At 56.1% G+C, this 24978-nt stretch overlaps 1 long non-coding RNA gene across 1 annotated transcript; it reads left to right on the top strand.

Moving 5' to 3' along the window:
* The first annotated feature begins 410 nt into the window (after positions 1 to 410).
* On the top strand, positions 411 to 15868 carry LOC129508617 (uncharacterized). Its single transcript, XR_008664219.1, has 4 exons — positions 411 to 624; positions 7300 to 7401; positions 13225 to 13334; positions 15551 to 15868. It is a non-coding gene; the product is annotated as an uncharacterized LOC129508617 (long non-coding RNA).
* Positions 15869 to 24978: the final 9110 nt, after the last annotated feature.

The raw sequence follows: 24978 nt of genomic DNA on the forward strand, positions 1-24978 counted from the left end.
GATGGAGGCAGGTAGGGGGAGAATCTTCAGTTATCTGATTCTTTTTGAAACCTCTGCGCCCCCCACCCCCCGGTGCAACACGTCTAGGGACCAAATGGAAAATGTAAGGCCTACAAAAGAGTGAGGATGGCGATCAAAACCACAATGGTGGGAGATGGCAGACGGGCCTCGGGTGGGTGAGGCAGCAAGCGGCCGGGGGTCAGCGCTCTGAGGCTGTAGTTCCTCCCTCACCCCGCGTCGGGGGGAGGAGAGCCCCAATTGCGCGCTCCAGCTCTTCCCGGGAAGGGGGGCGGGGTCGGGGGGGGGGGAGACGAGGCGGTGACGTCAGACCCTGCGGAGCCAATCGGAGGCTGGCCTGGGGAGGGAGCGTGAAAGGATGAATGAAAAGTCCGGAGCCGGAGCGCGCCCGGGCCAGAGCAGCGGCCGCGGCGGAGGCGGGAGCTGGGGGGTTGAGGCCCGCGCGGCCCCGCTCGCCGCTGCTCGGCGGAGGCTGAGAGCCGGCGGGCATCTGCATCCCCGCGCCCGCTAAGCCCCGGCACCGCGGACCCCGGGCCACGGCTCTCCGTGGCGGCAACGCGCCGGGAGGACCGCACGGGAGAGCACGATGGGCGCCCGGGGCTCGATGTAAGTGGCCTGGCCGGCTCGGGGCAGCAGGTGGGCGAACGCTTCGGCGTCCGGCGTGCCTGCGCGTCCACCTCGAGGTGCCGGCCGAGACCCGCACCCTCCTCTGGCCTGCCAGGACCTCCGTGACGGTTCCCGTTCCCGATCGGAATCCCTGCCAAGCGCTAGGGTCCCTCTCGCCTCGGACCCCCGGCCATTTTCACAGCCTTGGGTGCTTTGTGGCCCTCTTTGTACAAAGCCGTTTCTCTGAGGGGTCCCGCGGGGCCTGGGACTCTGCTCACCTGCACCGCCTGCCCCATCTAGCTGGGGGCTCTCCCGGAACCCCTCCCGGGTGGGGTCTCAGCCTTTTACTTCTCCCGCCCCCCTCTCCCAGGGACGCGCTGAGGAGGCCCTGGGGCACCCACCCCGCACCGGCTTGCCTCCCTCCGGGTTGCCGGGATTTCCTGTTCCCTGCCAGGACGCCGCCGGGGGTTTTCTCCCCACGAATCGCTGCTCGCCCCCGGCTTTGGTCGGCGCCCTGCTTGCAGCCCTTCCCGAGCAGAGGTTCCCGCGGCTCCCACGCGGAGGCTCGGCTGCGGGGCTCGCCCTGCAGCCTCCGGAGGAGGGCGCTGGGGACCCCGTGGGGCCGCGGAGGCCTCCGCCACAGTCCCGGCGCTCTTCCCGGCTGGCGCGAAAAGCCCGCGAGTCCCTCTTCCTGCGGAAGCACCGCGGAACTCCCACTTCGTGCTCGGATGCGCGTGGGAAACGGGGTGCCTGGAGCTTCTCCAGCCCTGGCCGACCCCTGGACCTCGACGCCGCCGGCCGTCGCGTCCTTCCCACTCCTTTTTCGGTCTCTGTGGTCTCTGTGTCCTGGACTCAGGTCCTTCCGACTTGAACCCCGTTTCTCTCTCCGCCCCCACTTCCACCCCTGTGCCCTCTCCCACCTCCACCAGCGGCCGGGAGCGGCGGCGGCGGCGGCGGCCGGGAGGCTGCGTGGAAGAGGCGGCGGCATCAGCCAGGAGGCGGGGTTGGTTGTTATCTTTGGTTATCTAGCTGTATGAGTGGTGTGGAGTCTTCATAAAGCTAGATAACCGAAAGTAAAAATAACCCCATACACTGCGCAGAGGGCCCAGGGAGAGCTGGCCGCATGGGCGGGCGGGCGGGGGAGGCCTACGCGAGTGGCTGGGGACGTGAGGACCCTCGGGCCGCGTGGGCGAGAGGAGGAGCCGGTGGCCCGCGGGCCTCAAGACCGCACCCCAACCCGGGCCCGCGCAGGTAGGAGGCGCCGCCCGGTTCCCGTTAGCTAGATGCTCTGTCTTCGCCCAGAGCTGGGAGGAGGCCAGAAAGAGGCGGGGTGGTTCCTCCTCAGGATGGAGCCTTTCTGGACCAAATGTAGAGTGGGCCCCTGCGGGGGAAGCTATTCTGAGGCAGAGCTCCGTTGAGATCTAGTTGTGGGGTTATTTGGGACCGTGCCTGGGGCTCCCAAACCAGGCGTCTCCCGTGGGTGCCGGTGAACAGCTTTCCGCAGGTTATCCACAGCTCTTGCTGGGGTGGGAGGCTTTGGGGGAGCCCCTTCCCTCCTCTGGAGGAGAAAAGGAAAGAGCAAAGACCCTACCTGGGGTTTTTGCTTTCATCTGCTTCCCTGAAGCCAAGTAGGTCTACCTGGCTGGGGTGAGAGCTGAGAATGGCAGAGTGGAGATGAGCCGCGGAGGAACTGGAGGTACAGGCTGGGTTCTGTGGCCGTGGTGTGCAGAGGATTTCTCAGCTCCCTTGTTCACACTCTTTACTCTCTCTGACTCAGGACCTGGGTCTGATGTCTTGAAAAGCTTCTCATGCCATCTTTGTCTTCATTGATCAAATGGGTTGAGTTGGGGTCTTTTAGGACATCTTCCCTTCCCATCCCATCCTCACTCTCTTAGAAATCATCTCCAGGAGCAAATGGCCTCAAGGAGCTCAAACACAAAGGAATTTGTAGCTTAGTATTTATGCTGCCCAGAGAAATCAAAGAATTAGATTAATCAGGGCCTTTCCTAAAAGAATCCATTTATCTGGGCTGACCTAAATATTTTAAGCAAAAGCATTTGGGTGCAATTGAGAGGAGGGTGGTCTAGAGTCACTTGGTAGAATAAAACTAAATGTAGCAAGGCCCCACTGACTTTACTTCCTCTCCCGGGTCCATTCCCCACCACCTGGCAGGAGTGCAGGAGTGCAGGGCTAGAAAGAGGACAGGACAACTGGACAAAATGACCTTGTAGTGACTCCAGTTCCCTGTGTTAATTTACAGTTTCCTCCAGGAGCTGATTTTATAGCTAGGAGATTATGATTCAATTATATATTACGTGGGAGAAATATTGGGGAACCAAACTAAAACAGCAGGCTTCCAAGTGCCTAGAGCACATGTTTCCTCCCTTCGGGGGTTTGGAGGAAGGAGAGATTAACCACCTCTCGATTTTTCAGCTGTTTGGAATTTGGTATTTTTGGAGGGAGACAGTGGAGACAGGATTAGGGAGAAAGGGAGCAGGTTTGGGCAGGGACTGAGAATCCCTAACAGCACAGGGTACCTCCTAGTAACAGCCTCTGTCTCTCTGCCTCTCTTTGATCCTCCAACACTGAGGCGGCTGCTATTAACCCCATTTTACAGATGAGGAACCACAGACCCCAGCATGTACCTGATGTTACTCAATAGTTTCAACCCCCCGGTGGGGGGACAAGAGGGATGAGTGAGAAGGAGGGTATCTGCGCTTCAGGGGAAGGGGAAGGTCCAGGAGAAGAGACCTCAGGCCTGGTTGTGACAGGAGGAGAAGCACCAAGAAAGACAAGCCCTTTTTTTCTTTTTTCTTTTTAACTCTTCATGCAGCTGGTTGGAAATGTGCATGTGGGATCTGCTGAGACTCATCTACATAAGACTTAGAACTTATATTTTAGCCACAGTGGGTTTATATTGTTATTGTGGGATCCCCCATCAGCACATCTGACCACTGGCTCTCCAAAGGAGAATAGAGGAGCTAAGGGAGCACGTGGGTGGAGAGTTTACACCCTATAGAACAAGCATTCCCTCCTTCCGAGGAGAGGCCAGGAGGGACATAGTGGCCAGGAGGGATGTGGTGGGTGAGAGTGTGCTGCCTTATGTGTACATGTGGTGGTGCACATGGCTGTGTGGGCAGAGCTGTCAGGGAAATGATGGGTGCCTGTGCTGGGAGCTGTGTCTGCTCATGAGGGTGAGAACCCAAGTGACTTGGCTTGAGGTTGGATGTGTGTGACCCAACCACAGTGGGCAGGAGGCTTGGCTGTAAGATCAGGGATGCCTGACTATGCATAAGCATAAATCCACTAGAGGAACAGACGCTCTGGGATTTGGGAGGGTTTACCAAATGCAGACATCACAGTGACACCCCCGAGTCCTGCCGTCTGCATCCTCCAACTTTTATACCAGGTAATACCTCCTCCACTGAATGCACTTGGAGAACTGATGGTGTGGGGGTGCAGGGAGGCTGGCTCCAAAGGGGCTCAAAAGAGCCTCACCACTCACCAGTTAGCAAATTTCTTCCTTGGTACCATCACACTTCTGTGTCCACGAGTTTTTAGTTTTATTCTTCAGATCTTGCGACATCTACCCATTCCTACTGGGAAACAGGTTCTAAGCTGGTTTCTTTCCCCATTTTCCTCCCTCAGTCTCATTCTCATGCCTTCCTTTTTATTTTATTTTATTTATTTATTTATGACAGTCACACACACACACACACACACACACACACACAGAGAGAGAGAGGCAGAGACACAGGCAGAGGGAGAAGCAGGCTCCATGCACCGGGAGCCCGACGTGAGATTCGATTCCGGGTCTCCAGGATCGGGCCCTGGGCCAAAGGCAGGCACCAAACCGCTGCGCCACCCAGGGATCCCATTCTCATGCCTTCCTACTGAATTCTGAATCCAAGAGTTCAAAGGCAATTTTCTCCTAAATATCTGACTCAAGTTTTGATACCACCCACAACCTCACCCTGGGTCAGATTTTCCCCAATATGCAGCATTGAAAGGTTTCCCCAGCCACAAGCATCATCTCTGAGCTTCCACAGGATGTTTATATAAGGGGGAGAAGAATGTATGCCCTCAGGACTGTTACATGGAGCAAAGAAGTCTATGTAAAAGATCTTATAATAGGGATCCCTGGGTGGCGCAGCGGTTTGGCGCCTGCCTTTGGCCCAGGTTTGGCGCCTGCCTTTGGCCCAGGGCGCGATCCTGGAGACCCGGGATCGAATCCCACGTCGGGCTCCCGATGCATGGAGCCTGCTTCTCCCTCTGCCTGTGTCTCTGCCTCTCTCTCTCTCTCTCTCTGTGACTATAATAAATAAATAAATAAAAATAAAAAGATAAAAAAAAAGATCTTATAATATATTATGATATCCATGGGCGAAGAGTAATTCTTAAGCTACAGTTTGGAACAATAATCTGAAAACATATGGTTGATCTCAGGATGCAAAGAGGACAGCTCTTTGTTATGTTCTTGACTGAGGATCTCAACACATTTAAACTTGAGGAAGATCCTCCTTTCCCAGCTTTGGAGCTAAGGAGGCACTCCTGGGGACCTAGAAAGGCAGTGTCTGAAGTTTCGGAGGAAGAGGAACAGTCCTTGGGAAGCCCCTGAAGGGAAGAGGCTAGAGTCCATGGGGCAGAAGGGCCATCATGTTTTCTCTTCTTAACAGTCCCTATCACCTATTGGAAGGGTACTTAGGATTGGTAAACTGACTTACATAGAGAAATATGGCATGGGTAAATGATAATTCCAAGTTTATTCCATTAAGTTTCTAGAATTACTAAAAACACAGTTTATTTGGGTAAAGAACCAGTTAGGAATGGGTATAATTAACAAACCAAATGGAGACCTACCTGCCTATCAGTGTGCAGACTTTTCTTCGACACTGAACAACTTTAAGAAGGAGTGTTTTCTCTCTTCCCTCCCAGTCTGCCACCTCCCTGAATGCCAAATCAATCCCCAAGGTTGGTAACCTGCCAGAGAAGCACAGGCCCCTCTGTATTCTTCTGGGTCTGGAAGTCCTGCTTGAAGTCTGCACTTCCCAAGTTTGGGAACTAGGATATTCTGATACTTATTTCTTCACCTCATTCCCACCCCAATGTTTTGGGCACAGATCGACCTTTTCACCTTCCTCCCTTTGCTATTGAGACCTTGGAGATCTTGGGGAGCTGTGGCACTATCTCATCCAGAGGCAGAGTGTGCCAGCTTCCCTAGGAGACAAATGCATTTAGGTTAATGCTTTAAAATCATTGGAGGGAAGGAGTAGACAAAACCATGAAAACATTTTTGGAGCTTTGAGGAAAATGAGAAGCAGGATTATGGAAGGTAAAGTGTGTAGGTGCATATTTAGATAGGAGAGACATGAGAGAAATAGGGAACCCTTCCTTGCCACCCAGGCTCTCCCAAAGCTCATAGTGACACCCCCCCCCCTGCCTGCCCTAATCCCCCCATTAAGGCTGCTCTGAGTTTGTTATGACAGCAGCTGAAGGCCGCTGAATTGCTGTTTGCTGTGTCTGCTAATTGGACTGAAGGGTTGGGATCTGGACACTGAAAGAGACCATTGTTGCTGTTTACCTTCTACAATTGCCTCCCTGGGGGACCTTTTGGGTGAAGGGGAGCAGCATGCCCTCAGGGTCATTGCACCCATGCTCTGTCTCTGCACAAGGGACTGTGGTGGAAAGACAGTTCATCTCATTGCCTGATGTCACTGAGATGGTTTGAGCTTCCACAGTACACACGAGACAAGCTCAACACCTGAGTCAGTCTCCCATCCAGATCAGGCCACCAGGAGTTCCCAGGAGAGGGATGTTAGATGTTGGTCCTCCTCATCCCTATTCATTCCCTACTTCTTCAGGGGCCCTAGTTTTGCTGCGCACTCCAGCTGATCAGATTTAACCCCTGTACTTTTTCTTACATGCCTTCTTCCAGGCCAGTGATTCTTGACATGGTTATGCACTAAAATCACCTGGGGAGGTTTAAAAAAAAAAAACAACTGATGTTTGGGTCTAGTTCCAGAAGGATGAAATCAAAGTATCCGGGAATGAGGCCTAGGCATCGGTATCATTTAAAAGTTCCCTGGGTATTTCTAATGTGCAGCTAGGGATAAGAACCATAGGTGCAGACTTACCCCTCTGCCTGGGTGACAGACAGACAGACACACACACACACACACACACGCACACATGCACCTGTGCACACACCCCTAGGCACACACACTTTCCCTTTCCTACCTTCCCTACCTTTCCTCTCGAGCTCTCCATATCTAATACTGTGGGACAGATTGTGTATCTGCATATGTCTATCTTTCTCATCTTTATTACTAAATTCCTTATGGGAACCTTAGAATTTCAGGTGGAATTTAGAGATCTGCCTCCTGTCAACTCCTTCAACCTGAGCTCTTCCCCAAGGGCAGGAACTATGACTCTATCTCCCGGCGGATTTCCAAATAGGATTCAGGTGAAGACTGAGCTAATCGAGGACACTTAAGTCCTTGGGAATGAAGGAGATGTTCAGAGTTGCACTGACTCCTGGGCTCTTCCTCCACCACCCCCCATTCCCGAAGTCATATTGGCAAGTTGGAGATCTTCAGAGAGGAGAAACTTTCTTCAGGGATATCTGCCCCTTTACTTACAGCTTCCAAATGTTTCTGCTTCTTTTCTTCCCTCTAGCTTCCTACCTGGGGCGGGTGGGTGCTCGCCCACCCTCCCGCCCTCTTTCCTCTCCACTCGTGAGCCAGAGCCGCATCCAGCACCACGGACAGCTCCCTGACGGTGAGTAGGACGGCAGCGCAGGCCCCCTCCGGGAGAGGGGGAGGGGCCTTCTATCTGTCTCTAGATTGTGCAATCGGTGGGAATTGTTTGCAGGCATCCGTAGAGTCTCAGGAAGAGGAAAAGGCTGAGGGCAGTTGGCATTCCATCTTCAGGAAATTGCATTTGTCCTCTTTGGTGAGTCTGAGTGAGGGGCCGCTGCCGCAGCAGGAGGAGTGAGAGTTAGATCTCAGAAAGTATTTAACCTAAGGTCTTGTGAAAGCAGGTAGAGCTAGAATGAGCCTCAGCCCTATATTCCTCATTTTACAGATCCCAAGAGAGTGAAGGAGTTATGACCAAGGTCACTCAGCTGGGTAGTGGAAATGCCAAGATGCAGCCTCCTGAACTCCAGCCTGGCCCTGCCTACAGTGTCATATATATCCTGCATGGGCCTCCCAGCCTGAGTTGGGAGGAGCAGACCTAATGCTGGCAGGGAGGGTTCATAGGTTGTCCTCGTACAGAAAAGGACAGAATGCATGTCTGGACATGTGAGGTGTCCACACAAGCCAGGAAGAGATGGGACTGGCTAGTATCTCTGTCCGAGGAGCTTTGGAGGGGAGGCCTCAGACAGAAGCACAGGGACGCCTAGTGTAGCTGGCAAGCTCACAGGAGAAAAGGCAAGGGGGCAACCATCTGCCAGGGCACAGAGGCCAGCCGATGGCCACAAGGAGTCTCCAGAGGCCAGCAAGAGTCACGCAAACTGGAACAGGGCCTGGGAAAGGCCCTTCTGTGTGCCCAGGCCTGCTTCTCCAACACCGGGAGCCCAGAAACAAAGGGACCATTCTCTCTAGGATGTGATGCTGCCATCTCCGGCTGGCAGTGCCAGGTGGTGAGGGTATCAGGGGGTGTCAATCTATTATCCCCCCCCTCAACTCTTAGGTCCTCTGGGGCTAGATGTTGGGGAGGTGGGTGTTCCATGCTATGTTTCCATGGCAACCGCCCCAACCCCCACTTTCCTAAGCACAAAGAGAGACAGCTTTCACCCCCACCCCCAGGAAGAACCTGGGTCTGGTTGGGAATCTTCCCTTGGGAATCCTCCTTTCTGATGCACAAGCCTTGGCATGCATGAGCATCACCCTCTTTTCAGCACTGGAGCCGAGCTGTACAGGCAGCGAGGCTGGTGCATCCAGAGACTCTGGGAAGGTTGTGCGAGTGAGCAGCAGTCCCTTATACTTAACCGCTCTCCCCGCAATCTCTCCTGTCCCTCACTTACCACCCAGGCCAGTCTGAGCCGAAGTGACAGAGGCCTTGACCTTCTAGTCTTTCCCAGAAGTGAGGGACACCCTGCTACCTCCAGCAAGCCTCCAGGCTGTGGGAACGGGAGAAGAGGAGGGGGTCATCGCTGCCACCCTCCATCTGCACCCTCCACCATTACTCATTAGGCATTCTGCCCCCTCCTTCCGCTCGTTAAGCCTGATTTGCATACATTTGCATAATACAACTCATTTGCATTCCAGGAGGCTCATGGTAGGAGCCAGGAAAAAAGGGGAGGAGAGGAGAGAGAAAAGGGGAGAGATTTTGTTTTCATCAAAGTGTGTGGGGGGGGAGGTGGCAGGAAGAGGACAGAAATAAAAACTCACACTACTTTCTTTCTTCCCTTCTGTCGCCCCTCCCTGAGCTGTACTCAGATGCCAAAGAGAGATGCCAAGGGGCCAGCTTTTCTGTCCTTTTTTGTCTTGCTTCCTCTGGCCTTGGCTCCCCAGCCTGGCCCCCCACCTTGCTGGGCTCAGGCTTCAGGAAGAGAGAGACGGGTAGGAGGCACTGCTGTGGGAACGGAAGCAGAGAGAGAGGGAGAGGGAGAGGGAGACCGCCATCTCATGCAGCTGCCCTAAGATGGCCACCTCTGACAGGTGGATGGACACAGCGGCGGTGGGCCGGCCAGAACATGGAGGAGTCTTCCTGCCAGTGGAGTTGGGAAGAGAGGATGAGAGAGAGGAAGGCAGGAGGAGTGAGGCATGGCAGCCCGAGAGGAGGATGAGCCCGGCACGGGAGCAGGGCTGAGGGAGAGGCCTTCCTTCCTTCCAGACCCCTGGTGAACACCGGTGGTCAGAGGCCTTGATGCAGGATCTGATGGACTGTGGGTGACGGACGTATACTGGAGGGGTCAGAAGTGGGCGTCTCAGCAGGAGGAAGTAGAGGTGAGGACCCCTGCCAGTGTGAGGGTCTCTTTGGGGCCTCCAAGGGCTGCTGTGTACCCGAGATGAAGCTTCCAGTCTTCTCTGTCCAGCCCAGCAGTCTGGCTTCATGTTTGCGACTCTGCCAAAGCTGCGCCCTGACGGCCACCCATAGCCCCTACATGAGTTCACCCGTCCCCACTCAGGCTGGGCAACCCATGCAGAGCATTTCCTGCGGGTGTCATCCTGCCTGCTCCTGTGGCCTTTGGGTCTCCTGTGACATCCTTGCTTATGTGCTTGTTCAGTCCTCCAGGTTGGCCGGGTCTCCATTCATGAGTGCTCCCTAGGGTTCTGCAGACCTGCTAGTGTATCACATCTGGCCTTCTAGATGCTCTCCCACTTTGCTGGCTCTGGCCTCCCTGAACTCCACATCTGTCCCCTAACTGCTCTCTGTGCTCCCACCCTTAGCTCCAGGGGTAAAAGCCTGGAGGGGTGCACCTGCTGGGTTGATGCCCAGGCCCCAGCTGCCAGGAGGGCTTCCGTGCTTGGGGCCTCCATAGTGGTACATAAGCCAACCTCCCTCCATAATTCACCGGTGGCCACACCCCAGACCCTCAGAGGCTCAGCACTGTGTTTCCAGCCTGGCCGTGCTCCTGCTAGTCTGCCTCCACCACTGGTGTCACCAAACTCCTCAAGTCACATCAGGTGCAGACCCTCCCCCTCCACGGCACCGGCGTCAGGACCCATCTCTTCCTCCTTTGTAGTAGCTCTCACACCCATACCTTCCTTTCCCTTAACCCTGCCTCTCTGTCCACTCAGTCCATCTACAGGCATTTACCGAGCACCTGCTGAGTGCCAGGGGCCGTGTGAAGACAAAGGTGGGATACAGGGCTGCCCCGAGGAGGTAGTGGGAAGGTTGACCTGTGCCAGGTGCTGCAGGGGCATGGGGCAGGGCAGTGAGGCATGGCCTCCTGGAGGGGCCCAAGGAGAATTGGTGAGATAAAGGTAGGCAGGGTGTTGTCAAGTCCAAGGCCTGAAGGAGTTGGTGGTGGAGAGTGGACAGGCAGGGAGGCAGGAAACAGGCTGTTATGGGGGTGGGCTGTCCATTATGGGGACTCTGGGCCAGAAGGCGATAGGACATGGAGGCAAAAGTGGGTTATGAAGAGCCTTAGGGGCCCCACCAGGGAGTACCGGGGAGTTGGCTGACAGCCTCAGAGATGCTGGGTGCAGGGTGTGGCTGGGGAGCAGGAGGGACCAGGGCACCGCATCTAGCTGTCCACTCAGTCCAGTGTCCAACTAGACATTTCACTGGCTCTCAGTTAGTTCTGCAAATGAAGGACCAGATGAAAGGCCTGGGAGCCACCCAGGGAAGAGTCTCCAGCTCTTCCCCTAAACTCGCCCCATCGCCACATGCATGCCGCATGCCACCTGCACACAGGTAGGCTGATGGGGGCTCTCTGGGAGGAGACGTGGAGAAGCCAGGGTTGGTGCCTAACACAGGTGTCCCAGGGTCAGCTGAGGACTGGAGAAGAGAGGGCACTCAGTCCTGGAGAGTCCCTAGAAGAGGGGGTGAGGGAGGGGTGGCAGGTGGGCCTGGGCTCTGAGGGGATCCCTCTTGGAGAAAGGCGGTGGGAGGCTAGAGAGGCAGCTAAGGAGGTGAGAGGAGCTGCTGCTGGCCTCTGGGGGGAGGGAAGTGGGGGTGCCAGCCCCTGCCCCTCCCCCAGGCCCAGCCTCTGCACAAAGGCTTCTCTGTGAGTGGCTGTGGAAGTGGCCCTGTCAGGTGAGGAGGCTTAGCTCCCAGGGCCGACAGCGGCGGGTGGAAGGGGGTTGGAGGAGGGGAGAAAGCCAGATATGGGAAGGAAATGGAGAAGCTGAGATCTGGCCAGGCTCTCACAGTGACAGACTCAGGACAGGCTCCCCTCCACAATCCCCTCAGGCCCCATAGGCCCCCACCCCCTGCACCAAGGCCCTGCTGCCAGACTTCTTCCCCACTATAACTCCCATCATGCCAGGCCCTTCAGCCGCCCTTCCCCAAGCCAGCCTTTCCATGATGCTTCCAGCTCCTGTACCCCCTTTGCCCTCAGGAGGACTGCCTGAGACTCTACCCAGTCTTGTTGGGGGGGGGGGTCTTTCCTGGCCTGATCCCAGTGTCACCTATTGCTTACCAGCAGCGTGGATAGAACTTCTCTCCCACCTCCCATGCTTTGCTGTGAACTTTTCCTTTTAATAAATGTTTGGGTCTGGGACACTGGAAGCGGTAGAATGACAGCAACCCCAGCAAGCCCGAGGTTGCTCACAGATTTGGTAGAAGGGCTCCATCCACAGGATGGACTACAGGAGGGAGATTTTGGTTGTTGACGCTGGAATCAGACAGGCTGGTCAAGAGGCAAACCCTGGCTTCCCTCCTTTCCTAGCTAGGTGACCTTAAGCAAGTCACTTAATGTCTTTGGATCCTGACTTCCTTCCACAGTTACCCTGAGGAACCAGATGGGTCTGTGTGAACCAGGGTGTTTTGTAAGGCTGTATGCAGATATCGAGGGCCAATTCTAGAAGGGACTAAGAGTTAGAAGGCCCATTTCAGGTAGGTGGGGACAGTCAGGGCAGGCTTCCATGTTCCCAAATGAGGGCACGAGTGCTGGGGAGGAGAGTGAGGGGCTGGGTGCTGTCTGTGCTGAAGGCCTGCCTGGGAAGCATGGCTGGGCTCCATGCACTCGCTGGAGCTCTCATGCATGGTCACCAGCAGGCGAGCATCTTACCACCTAGATGGTAGACTGCATGGCCACAACTTCTGTCATCCTTCTCAGGAAGAACTTCCTGCTGGCCTGGTGTAAACACTAACAATCTTGCAGGGAGTGGGGTTGAATTTCCCCCACATTGCCCTAACCTTGTGGCCCTCATCTCAGCGTTCTCCAAGGAAACACTGGCCAGACACTGGGACCCTCCAGTGAGTGGACACAAAATGGTGCCTCCAAGCCCTGCCGCCCTGGAGTCTGGCAAGTCCCCAATTTTATGTTCCTCAGCATTGTCAGGAGTGAGCTAAATTCAGGCTTATCCAGATCCCTCAGCCCATGGGCCAGCAAGACTTTGAGCAGCAGGGTCTTTTGTCTCCAAGTGGTCATTCCTTGTTGTACAAGCAAGAGCTGGCGGGGGAGGCCTGGTTCTGCCATCATACCCCACAGATAGAGAGGAGCCTCTAGGTTTACAGGAGGGACCAGGCGGAGGCTGGCATATGGAAGGAGAGCCCTGGGCACAGGGGCATGAGCCTCACTCGGCCAGGGCTACCTTCTGCTGGGTTTGTCCATCTGGCACCAGCTGGCTTTCCAGCACTGCCCCCACAATCATCCGGACTCCTTCTGCTGCTGTTGCCATAGCAATTGGCTGCCATCTTGTACTCAGGGCACTACTTCCTATCTGGATCTTCCCATGGGGCTCCTGAAGGATGGGAGATAGGTCTCCAGGGATTTATCCCTTCCTCCTGACCACCGTCCAATAAAAATTAATATTAACATATAATTTTTTAAAAATAGCCAAGGTGGAGGCCAACTGTATGTCTGGCTCTGTGCACAATACTTCGTGTGTATTATTTCACATGGCCGAGAACGCATTGATGTTATAAGTGTAAGAGGTTTGCACTCAGTTTCGTGTTTCTGTAACAGGCTTTTCCTCTCTCCAGCCAGGAAATTCCAGAATCCTGCCTGCCCCTTTCTGGGGATGTCCTTCCCAAGGTCTTATGGAGATCTGTACTGCAGAAGTACCGTTGGCTTGACGTGGCCAATCTGAGAGGTAAGGAACATGTTCCCTGCGGTGTGAGTCATTTTTTGAGCTTTCTGGACTATGGCTGTTGGCACAGGAAACAGACTTGGCCGATGTGGTGATGTCCCAGTGCCCCTTAAAGACCTGGGGACCCAAATGTAAAATCTTTTATTTAGAGGGGTGCCCAGCTGGCTCCGTCAGCAGAGCATGTGTCTCTCCATCTCATGGTCCGTTCTGAGTTCGAGCCCTATGCTGGTTGTGGAGCCTACTTACAATAATAATAATAATAATAATAATAATAATAACAAATAAAATCTTGTGTAGAGAAGGGGAGTCAGTGTCACAAAATGCTTTGAAATTCTCCTTCCTTGCCCCCATCCCCACCCACAGAGAGAGGCAAGAGCCAGAGGCCACTGGAAATTGAGAGTTTCCCAGGCCCTCATGTTTGGGGGGCCCCCCAGGAAAGAGGTCTCCTTGCTCCTGCCTTCAGGGAGGTTCCAACAGGATCCCTGAGAGATCTGACATGGTGAGGACTCCCTCCCTCTGGAGCCCAAGCAAAAGGCAGAGAATGGTCACCTTGACCTAGAGGGGTATCCCCAGGGGATTCAGAGCAGGGGCCAGCTTTGCTGGGGGAATCTCAAATGAGAAGCAGGTGGGGAGAGAAAGGAGGCCATTCTCCACTGAGGCAGGGTGGGCTGGCAGGGAGGGGCTGGGGATGATTTACGGCATCATTGTTTCCCCGCCCCCCCCTTCCCAGCCCCCTGCTACGGGATGGTTGCTAGGAGATGCTGGCTATCTGTGTCTGGGCTGGGAGGGCGGAGCAGCAGAGATGGCTCCATCTGGACCCCTCCTCCCCTATAGGGGGGTGCTTGGAGCCTCACCCACAACCCCTCCCCAGGCTCCAACACACACCTCGTTGTCCCACCAATCCAGCCAGCCTGGGGCTCGTGGGACTCCCCAGCAGGCTGAGGGTCTGGAGCCAGGAAGGCTACAGTGGGGGGGACAGTATGTGTGCGCAGGGAGAGGCTGACAGTCGTGGCTGGGTACCAGGAGAAACACCTCACCTTGCGGCATTGGGGGCCAGGCCAGGTCAAAGGGGTAGGGAAGTCGGGGCCTCAAGGAGCCCAGGTTTGAGGGAGACCGAATCCTTACCTGCGGGGAGCTGCCAGTAGGATAGGTGATGGGTGAGGCAAATGTACCATCCCCAGTACAACCTGAGACAAGGTCCACGGCCCGGCCCGTTAGGCCTGCTGTAGGGTAGTGGGGTGAATCAAGGTCAGTGGGAGGGCGGTGGCTGAGGCTGGACCACCCCATCTGAGTGGAGGAGGGCAGTGGAGGGGCATGATTCACAGCCCCTCCTCTTCCCCAGATTCTCTTTTTAGATTTGAAAGCCCTTGGAGAAGTCAGGTGGGGTGAACTTTAGGGACCCCCCCAGAGCTGCTGTGAGCAGGACAGGGATGCTGTGCCCATGGTCCTGCTCTCAATGCCAGATTTCCTTGTAGCCCTTGCTGATCTTTTTCCTTCCTAGTTAAGGCTTCCATCCACCCCAGGAAGGAGGGAATTGACCTGGATTCACACCCGCGGCTCGGGCAAGCCAGACCCCCTCTCTTCTCTATCTTTCAACAGGCCTGGAAACTGGGTGTATTGCCCCCAACTTTGCAAAGGTGCAATCAGGGCCCCAGGAAGGACATGTAAAGGGCCCCGAGTCAGGGAGCTAGTAAGTTGGGCTGGGCTTCAGATGGGGCCTGGTGGGTCCCCTGCACAAGCTCCCTCCCTCCCTGGGCCCTGGTGGAACAGGCTCCTAATATATTCAAGGGCCAGAGTGGCGGGGACCTCCAAGCAAGTTCTCAGGTGCTGACCCGGAGGGATGTGAAAACCCATCCTTATGAGTGAAGACAGGACTAGGGAAGAGGCTACAGTTGCTGTGGAAGCCACCTGAGTTGTCCCAGGTTGTTCCTGGGCCAAGGGAAGCAGGTCTCCCACCTTCAGGCACATCCCCTGGGTCACAGCTTAACCTCTTACCTGCTAGGGATCTGAGTTCCCCACCTGTCATGGCCCTGGGTAGAGCTCCTGTAAGAGATGCCCAGACTCAGCCCTTTGTCGTGGGGCCTCCCCAGGCCCTTGCCTTTCTGGTGGAGGGGAGCCCCAAGGACTGCTGGATGCTCTCCCTGGAATTTTGTCCTCTGCCTCCTGCCAAGATCTCTATCCAAAGAGAAACTTTTTCACTCTTGACATTTTTTTTTCAGACCAAAAAGAAGGACCTATTTCACCCAGGTGGTGTGGGTTCCCTCTGAGAAGCCCTCCTAGGTTGACCAAAGATGAGGCGAATACTCCAGCAAGCTGACTGGCTGCTCCAGGAAGCCTCTGAGCATGATGGACATGGCATGGCCCTAGCTCCAGCCTGGCTGCCCATTAAGTTGGAGCCGCCTGGAGAGGGCTTCCTTGTACCCATGCTCCCGTGTCAACAGCTGTCCACCGTGGCCCATCCCAGTCCCTCAGTATTGTCTGAGTCGCTATCCTCTGAGATGGAGGTCCCATCTCATGTCTAATAAAGACTCCTGAATGTTGACCCAGTCCTGGTGGTAGTGATGTACCTGGGCAGGGTTGGGAAGGGAGGGTTCCCTCCAAGAGACCCACCACTGCAGCAGAAGAAGGAAGCCACGTGTGGGGTGGGGTGGGGACTGGGGGCTTCCTTGGCTCCTTCCACCTTTCTCAGCCATCCCAAAACTCCTGGCAGTGCCACCCAGGCTCTGGTCAGCCCCAACTCAGAGTGATGGGCAGGTGCTCGCAGCTGAGGAGGTACCACTGCAAGGAGCAAGAGAATGGGACAGGGTGGGATTGCCTATGTGCGAGATCACTGGGTTGCCCTCTCTCCTCCACAAAGGGGCCCTTCTTCACAAATGTCCTCCTGTGTTTGAACAGACCACAGAGAGAGAGCACCCCTGCCCCACAGGACCACCTGCTCCTGCTTCTTCTGCCCCTCCCCAGAGAGATAGAGGGGATGAACGTCCTTAGCAAAAGGGATTCAGGTTAGGCAGCAGACAGAACTTCCCAACAAGACCTGGGTAGGAATGCGAGGGCAGGGGACCCACAGTAAGAAGGCACTGGGACTGCTCTTGACACCATTTCCCCCGTAGCATGTCTGCATCCAAGGTACTCCCCCAAAAGATAGGCCCTCTCACTCTATAGAACTCATGCTGTAAAGTGTTAGAGTCCAGACTACCAACACTTTTTAAGATCTCCATCACCCTCTCAAAAGTTCTTCCTCCCATCTAACCACCACCCCTCCATGGAATTATAGTTTGAAACCTGGAATCTTCCTAAATAAAAAAACTTCAGATAGTAAGCATGATACAGTTCTCACAGCATGAAAGGGAAGTATGTAGCTTCCCCACCCCATCCCCAGCCACCTAACTCCTCTCCAAAAGGCAACTGGTGGTCCCGGTGTCCTCTCCAAGAGACTTCACATGCATGTACACACATATGTCTACAATCCCCTTTCCATTTGAACACTGACCACAGCACTTTCTAGCTCCCTAGACCGGGACTCCTAGCCTGAAGTCAAGATGAACCTCAGGGGCCCCTGGCATCTGCTGAAATTGCATACAGAATGCTGGCTAGGGACCTGGACACGGTTTCCAGAAGAAGGGACACATTAAAGCCACCTGGCCTATTCCAGCTCTTCATTTCACAGTGGAAATGGACGCTGGAGAGGAAGGCTGTGGCCAAGGCCCTCAGCATGGTGGAGACCTATCAGAAGAATTCCAAGCTCCCCCTACCCCAGGTACCAAAGAGCCCCAGGGTCTCCTGTAAGGACAGGGACTCCAAGAGCTGACCGAGTCCCAGGACGCAGCCAAGAAGAGGCAGTTCTGTTTGTAACACGATGGGCTTATTTAAAAGACTGACACTGGGCCTGGGCTCCCTGTGCCCCACCGGCGCGTCTAAGGTTCCCAGCCCTGCTTTCAGGCCACTTCCTGCTACCCGACCTTGCAAAAACCCACTGCAGCCCCCACCCCACCAGGTCGATCTCACGGAGGCCTGGGGTCAGCATGAAGGAAGTTGCCGGGGTCTGCTCAGCCTGAACATCAGTCTTCCCAGCCTCTTTACCCTCTGGGTGTTGGAGGACCTGGGTGGGGGAGGCAGCCAGTAACAGGGCCAGCCCTCTGACTGCACTAGGGCCTCCTGGCTTAGAAAGGCTGGAGGAGGTGGAGAGAGTGCTCTGAGCACAGGGAAGGGCACGCACTGGGCACAGCAGGTGCGAGAGGAGCCCTGGAGGGTGGGCTGCCTTTTGGAAACAGAAAGACCCAGACCCAGACAGGGCAGAAGGGGTGGGGGCCCTCCCTCGACAGGGATGCCAGCACTGGGGTAGGAGGGTCTAGGCAGGAGACTTCTTCGGAATGTGCTCTCAGAGTCCCACAGAGCATATGCAGATGAGGCCTGTCTGTATGCAGATGAGACCGTCTGTATGCAGATGAGGAGAAAGGGCATTCTCTTCTCAGGGTTACCATAGAGCCCAGCCCACCCCCTTCCCTCAGGGTCCCAGCTGCAGGGCAGCCAAGGAAGAGGCCAGGCTGGGGAGAGGCAACCTGCAACAGAAGGTTAGACTTTGGGAGGGACTTACCCAAGGAAAGTGGGCCATTCAGGGAGAGGGGCCAGGAAAGAAATGGGGACTAGTAGAGGGCGGGAAGGGCAAGCCAGGCAAGAAAAATGAGGGTGCACTGTGACAGGACCCAGCCCCCAGGGAACAGACAGGCCAACACAAAGCCAGGAGCGAAGAAGGGGACTGAGCATCTACTCCTTGCCAAGCCCACTGGGTCCCCTCGGTTCCAGCGATCGCCCTGTGAGCCTTGCACGGGCGGGGAGGCCCCCATGGGCTGACAGACACGTCTGGACTCCCTGTTTGCAAATGGCAGGCCCTGGCCTGTCCAGCTCCACAGCAGGCGCCACAGCCTAGAACCTTCCTTCTCCTTCCCCGGCAAGCAGACCCCGGGATGGCTTCTCCTGCCCTTGGGGAGGGTGGCAGGTGTCCAGGGTTAGGGAGCTGTACCTGGCCAAGGGGCCCTGGCTGGGAACTCCTGGGAATTGGCCATGGAGGGTGGGTTTGGCTGTTGGGGACAACAGATGGGGTGGATACCAGGAGGGGACATCAGGTTGGGGAAGGATCCCAGGGATAACAACGCGGGGGAAACTGAGCCCAGAAGACTGGGAGAGTTGCCCTCCTCCCTTGGCAGATAGAGTCCCAGCTGGGCCTGAAGTCGGGATACTGGGCCCCTGGCCCAGTGCCCCTTCCTGGGAGTACAGAGGCCAGGAGTGGGGGTGTCTTTGAGAATGGCTTCTCCCTCCGGTCGCCCCCGGCCCCCCACATCCAGTGGTGGAGCCAAGGCCTTTGTGGGGAAGCCACAGGGAAGAGAGGCCCCTTGTTGGCCTGTTCATCTAGCCGGAGGCTCCGCCAATGCCAGCCCCCCCGCACCGGCTGGGCTCTCCTTCCTGGGGGCGCCAGCCAGCCCCCACCCGCCGCTGCTGCCCACTGCCCAGCTCTGCTGTTTCCTGGAGCCTTGGGGCTTTGGCCCTGGTCCCAGCTGAAGTATGGTGGGGAGCCCCAGGCCCAGCACCTCCCGTACCTCCCCTTTCACACGCTGGCACCAGAGCCGTGGGAACACCGGGCGGCAGCTGGGCACCGGTGCCCCGCTCTGCCCACCCCCAGCCCAGCCGACCTCAGAGAGGGGAGAGGGGCAGGCTGCCCCCAAAAAAGCCCCTTCAGGATGGGGCCCTAGAAATCCTTAGCACTAATTATGAATCTGGGGGAGAAACAAGGCATTTGCAAGTCAATTAGTGACAGAACTTTCCCAGCAAAGAGCTTCATCCAGGCTCAGCCTCAGACAGGGCCACATGCTGGGTCATCTTGTCCCTCCTCCTGTCTCTGCCCTGCTCAGAGCTCAGGATGGAGGCCGTCCCAATGTTTTGCCAGTTTCCTCTGTAGTGGAGGGTGCCAGGACCCGGGGTGGGCATGGGACTGGAGGGCCAGGCCATGCTCTGGGGAGGCTCCCACTGAGACATGGGACATGTCCTGTCTCCCGTCGAGGCCCCCAGTTCCACCTGCAGCACAACCCCGGAATTGCAGAGGAGACAGCTGGCCCTTACAGGGGTGCAGGATGGGTTGACAGAAAATCATGTCATTGTGAAGGGGCCAGGGTGGGGGCTTCCCTGAGCACAGAGAAACCAGGGCTGGAGGCGTGCAGCCCAGGGAGGGATCCACTCCACCTATGGGAACTTCAGGTGGGCCAGCCGCTATCTGGGGCCACTTCTCACAGAGAGGGAGACAGGGCGGGATGTTGCTCCTCCCAGGCCTGGGAAAGGCACTCTCTGCCTAGAGGACCCCTTAATTGGGGGAAGGGGGGGAAGGAGCTGTTGGTGCAAAAGCCCTAGAGCCAGCCTTGCTAGCCATCTGAGGGAGATTAAGGGATTACAATTAAAACTCGTTTGCAGACCGAGCAGGTGGGTTGGGGCTGGTGCTAACGATCTAATTGCAGCCTTAGCCAGGGCTGTAGCCAGTTGCTGGGCTCTAATGAGCAGGGGGGCGGGGAGTTCGAGGCGGGGGTGGGTGGGAAGAGGTGGAGTGTAGGGGCCAGGAGGGGTGGGGTCTCACCGAGCACCCCAGTTCCAGGGATCACACCAAGGAGGCTCCCTGGCTACCCTTCCCCGGGGACCCAAGATGAAGAAGCATGACGGGTTTTCAGGCCAGGAATGAGCAGAGAAGGTGCGTAGGTACTGATGGGGAGGGGCCATTAAGGCAGGACACGGTTAGAGTGTTCTCTGTGTCAAGTACTGTACTAAATACTTCATAAAGTTATATAACCCCCTCAGGATGAGACTGAAGAGCTGAGGGTCACAGACCAGGGAGTTCCCTTCACACCCATCCTTTACAAGAAGGGACTGATGGACAAATCCTCTCTAGGCTCTGGGAGACCCTGAGCTGAGAGTCCAAGCTTGTGGGTTGCAGCCCCCAAGGCCCAGCTGCAGGGGCCCAGCCTCCTCCGCTGACTCTCATGCAAGAAGCACACTAGCAACCTGGACTTGCAGAAGATGCCACCCAGCTGAGCCTTCGCACAGACCATGCCCACTTCTGAGGACCCTCCTCCCCTCCATACCTGGGGTCCCCTCAGTGGAGGGTTGTCTCTGGCTGAGAGGGTGCTTACACACATTCAGGAAACACATGAATGGCCTGCAGAGGGGCAGGTGTTTACTTCTAGAAACTAAACAGCCTGACCCAGAGTAACTCTAGGAGGATCCTGAGCAACTTGGATGGGGTTGTCTCTGGGACCCGACCTGGGAGTGGAGACTGAGGCTGGAGGGAAACTAAACTGTATTGTTTGTCCTTTTGTGCTTCCAAAGTACAACAAAGGAATTACTTATTCAGAAACAATTAAATGTAAAATATTAATTATTGCGTCTTTTTAATTTTTTTATTTTTCTTTATTGCATCTTTTATAAAGGCTGGGGAGGGAGAGGGTTTTACCCCAAAGGCCAGAACATAAGCAAACCCTGAGACTCCTCATTTAAGAGTGAAGAGTGGGGGCAGCCCCGGTGGCGGTGGCACAGCGGTTTAGCACTGCCTGCAGCCCGGTTTAGCACTGCCTGCAGCCCGGAGTGTGATCCTGGGGACCCGGGATCAAGTCCCATGTCAGGCTCCCTGAATGGAGGCTGCTTCTCCCTCTGCCTGTGTCTCTGCCTCTTTCTGTCTCTGTGTCTCTCATGAATAAATAAATAAAATATTAAAAAAAAAACAAAGAGTGAAGAGTGGGATTTCAGATCCTCCTGGCTGCCTCTTCCTTCCTCCACCTGCTCTTGCTTCCTCCCATGGCCGCCAGGGCCTGGTCACTAGACCTCCTGCTCTGCCCAGGTCCCCCCAGGACCTTGTGGGACCGGCCCTGAAAGCAGAAGCACCCACTCCCTTGCCAGATGGTGTCGGAGGCAGAGCTTGGGCTCTCACTACCTCCCTGCACATGGGCAGGTCACTGAAGCTCCCTGAGCCAGCAGCTGTCCTGGGAGGGGACGGTGGTGGCCTGGTGGCTCCTCTGCAGCTGAGGGTATGCCACCTGCCCCCCCACCCATGCTCCGCAGACTCTTTCTGCCTGGTCAGCGTGGGCCTCGCCAGCCTGCTGTGTGCTCACGTGCCCTCTCTGCACTTCTGCATCCCACTGGGGCCCCGGGTGCACCCCTGCCCTTCCTCTCCTAGGGCGGCTACACCGAGGGCAAAGGAGGTCTGGTGGTGGAGCCTTCGCACTCACATCTGCAAAATGGGGCTACACAGAGTAGCTCTCTGCCAGAGCTGCGGGGAGTTAACTGTGCTAATGTATGTGGCGTGCTTGGCACCGCACAAGCACAAAGCGGGAGATCCTAGGAGCGGCTGTCACTGCACTTATTAAATGGGAGGGACCCTGCGCAGGGCGCTAGCCTGTGGAGGGGACTCCTCATTACTGCTCTGGTTGGGAATAATGAGGACTGTGGTAATAGCCCCTCACACTCCCAGGCCTACTGACAAAAGGCCCAACAAAGTAGGAAGTGAGTGTACATAATGGGACACTCGGGGGCTTTGCCCAGGCTGGGGGGCGCCAGGAAGGACCCTCTGGCTATGGCTACAGGTGCTCAAGGACCCTGCAGGCTAGAAACCCAAGCCAAAAGGAAGCTGCCCTTCCTCTGCCTCAGTGGGGACAATAGCCTTCGGATGCAAACCCGGGTCAGGATCAGCATGGGGGTGCCTGGCTGATGTGTGCTAGGTGCCTCTGGGTGCAGGTGTGGCACTGCGTGCCAGGGCGCACCCAGACCCCAGCACCTCAGGCCTCATGAGGCCAGGGCGTGAGATGACAAGAACCCAAATTAATCAGTAAAATACATCCAGGGTCAGTTGGTCCTACACGATCTGGAGAGAAATAGAACAGGAAAAGGGGATGAGAAGGGCCAGGTTTAGGAGGTGAATCGCAATTTCAAATAAGGTGCTTAAGGAAGGCCAGATTTTGTTCCACTTTTTCTTGTGAAAAATCGTAAATAAACACAGAAGTGGGGAGGATAGTGTGAGGAGCCCCCACCGCTCTGTCACCCAGCTCCCACACCTCCCAGGTTAGGCTCAGAGTTGTAGTTTTGAAGCCAATCCCAGACCTCTTCCTTCATGGACGGCGTGGTGGTTTGAGCCAAGAGCAGAAATATGGAAGATGGCCCCATGGTCCTTGGAAACATGGGCATTCCAGGCAGAGAAATGCCAAGACCAGAGCCCTGGGCCTGGGGTGTGCAAGAGCAACCTCTAATCTCAGCTTGGTAGCAGGTTCTGTAGCATTTCATGAGTCTCCTGACTGCTCAGAACTTCAGTTTTGCCATCTGTGAAATGGGGCTGATTCCTCATCCCACAGGGAGTTTGTAGGAGCAGCAGGGCCAGGGTCTGCTCTCAGCCATGTCTGGCCCCAGAGAAACTCAGCAGCTTGGTGGAGGTGAGACTAGGCCCCAGAGGACCCAGGACTAGGTGGGAGTAGGAGGGGGTTTGGGGGAAGTCTCCTGAAGAAGTCTATCCCTTTCCCTGCCCCCGGCCAGCAGGCCACAGTGATGGGGAGGAGGCTGAGCCCAGAGCTTGGCTACAGTTGCTGGTCCGCCCCTCACCCCCAACCCCATGGATGGGCCACAGGATCCCAGGCTGCTGGAAACAAGGGGAGCCCGAAGCCTGAATGGCCACTGTTCTCTGAAGAGTCTTGGTCCCCTTTAAAGACCCTTATCACCACCTCCACCTCCCTCCCAGGGTGATTATCACCCAGAGGGGCCTTTCCTAAGGGACATAAAGAGACCCTCAGCTCCCATCCTTTAGGCAGGATAATGGGCCATTCACACTGAGGGGACCCCAGCCCCACACCTGGCCCTCTCAAGCAGCCTGACTCCACTGCCCCATTGTCCCAGTGGCAGGGGAACCCGATTCCCCAGCTGGAGCACTCCTGGCCCTGCCCCCACCTCTCTAGCCGCTTGAACTCGGGCTTGATTTGGGGGAGGTGGGCCTGCCATTCATCCCACCCCCATTGCTCAGAATTTCACTCCTCTCGAAAGCCCTTACAGAGCGATGGGAAAATGGGAGGGAATAATTAGGAAAATCATTAGCGTCTCAAGGCCCATCTGAGAGGGATTAAGGGATTAAAAACCTTCCAGCCAATCTCTCCTAGTCTAAGGTTGTGGTAGGGGTTTTGTTTTCAGGACTTTTCTCCCCTCTTTTCTTCTGAGTTGGGGCAGACTAAAGTCTTGGTGGATCCTTCCTTCAAAAGCCATAGGAAAAAGTCAAGACACTGAAGTCCTCATGGAGAAGAATGGGGGGAAGCAGGTGTGTGGGGGAGGGTCTCTTCCCAAACTCTCCTGGGCTGCTTTGGGCCACTTCTCAGGGCCTGAGGGAACCATGGGGAGGGGGTGTTGAGGCCAGGCTAGGCTAGAGGGGCGACTTCCACCTGCCCTGAGCACTGGCCAAGGGCTCAGCAGGCTCTGCTACCCCTAACTGGGTGCGTCCCCCTGGTGGCCCCAGGCTGGAGGTAGGGAGGAGGGGTGAGGCAGTAGGATCAGGCTGTGCCTCCGCAGTGAGCATGGGCAGGTGCTGTCTTCCAGCCACCCGAGGTCCATTTGGGGTGAACAGATAAGCAGCTCCCCACAACACCCCGTGAGGGGGGCTGAAATGTAAAAGGAGGCAATGGTCCACAGAGGACGCAGACCCGAGCCAATCTGGAGGGTTAGGGACCATCCCCTGGAAGAGATGACCATATTTTATTCATGGGCACCTGGTAGGCGTTCAGTATTGCACTCAAGCACATCATCCCCTTTCCTGGGGTCTCACCGTCTCATTGAGAGGGTCCTCTCAGTCACAGGAGAAGTTCAAATACTATACCACCCAGTTTAAGGCAGACGGGGATGCTGAGGGCTGTGGGTTGCTGGAGCACAGAGGTGCCTGTGTGTGAGTTAGGTATGAGAGTCCTCATGCCTCCATCCCAAGACACCCCCGAGTGTTCTGGGCACAAAAGGTACTGGCATCACGTGGTTCTCTCATACACATGGGGGCCTCCCTGGTTCCAGTTCTGGGGCTCCCTGGGGTGAAGGTTGCCCCTGTACTTCTCTCTGGAAGGCCCAGCTCTCCCCCTCCAAGCCTCTGTGCCCACTAAGCTCTGGCTCAAAGGGCCTCTACCAGGGCCAGGCAGTGGTGAAACAGAGCAGCCCTCTTGAGGGTTGGTACAGAGGTGGGCAGAAGCCACCCCGCATCCAGCGCAGAGCCCGGGGTACGGGAGATAGATGCTGGCGGCTGCAGCCTGCTACAGCATCAATAATCGTGTTTATTAATGGTCTTAATTAGCAACTGCCAACAAGAAGCTCGGTGCTAATTCCACCAATAATCAAGGCTTGCGGGGCGTGGACAGAAGGGCTGGCACAGAACGGCTGACTGGCTGACAGCCACGGTATACCGTGCGGGGTCCGGTTCCTGAGCAGCTCGAGGGCCAGAAAGAAGGGGGACCCTGCCCCCCGCCAGCTCCCACACCAGGGTTCCTTGACCCCCCGTGGCGCAGCCTCCTCAGATGGTGTTGGGACAAAATGAAGCGTGAGGAATTGCGGGGAGGAGGGGAGACCTCTGTCTGTGTCTTCAGAGCCAGAACCAGACAACAGCCCG

Source organism: Nyctereutes procyonoides, unplaced genomic scaffold (genome assembly GCF_905146905.1).
Source record: "Nyctereutes procyonoides isolate TBG_1078 unplaced genomic scaffold, NYPRO_anot_genome, whole genome shotgun sequence".
NCBI classification, from domain to species: domain Eukaryota; kingdom Metazoa; phylum Chordata; class Mammalia; order Carnivora; family Canidae; genus Nyctereutes; species Nyctereutes procyonoides.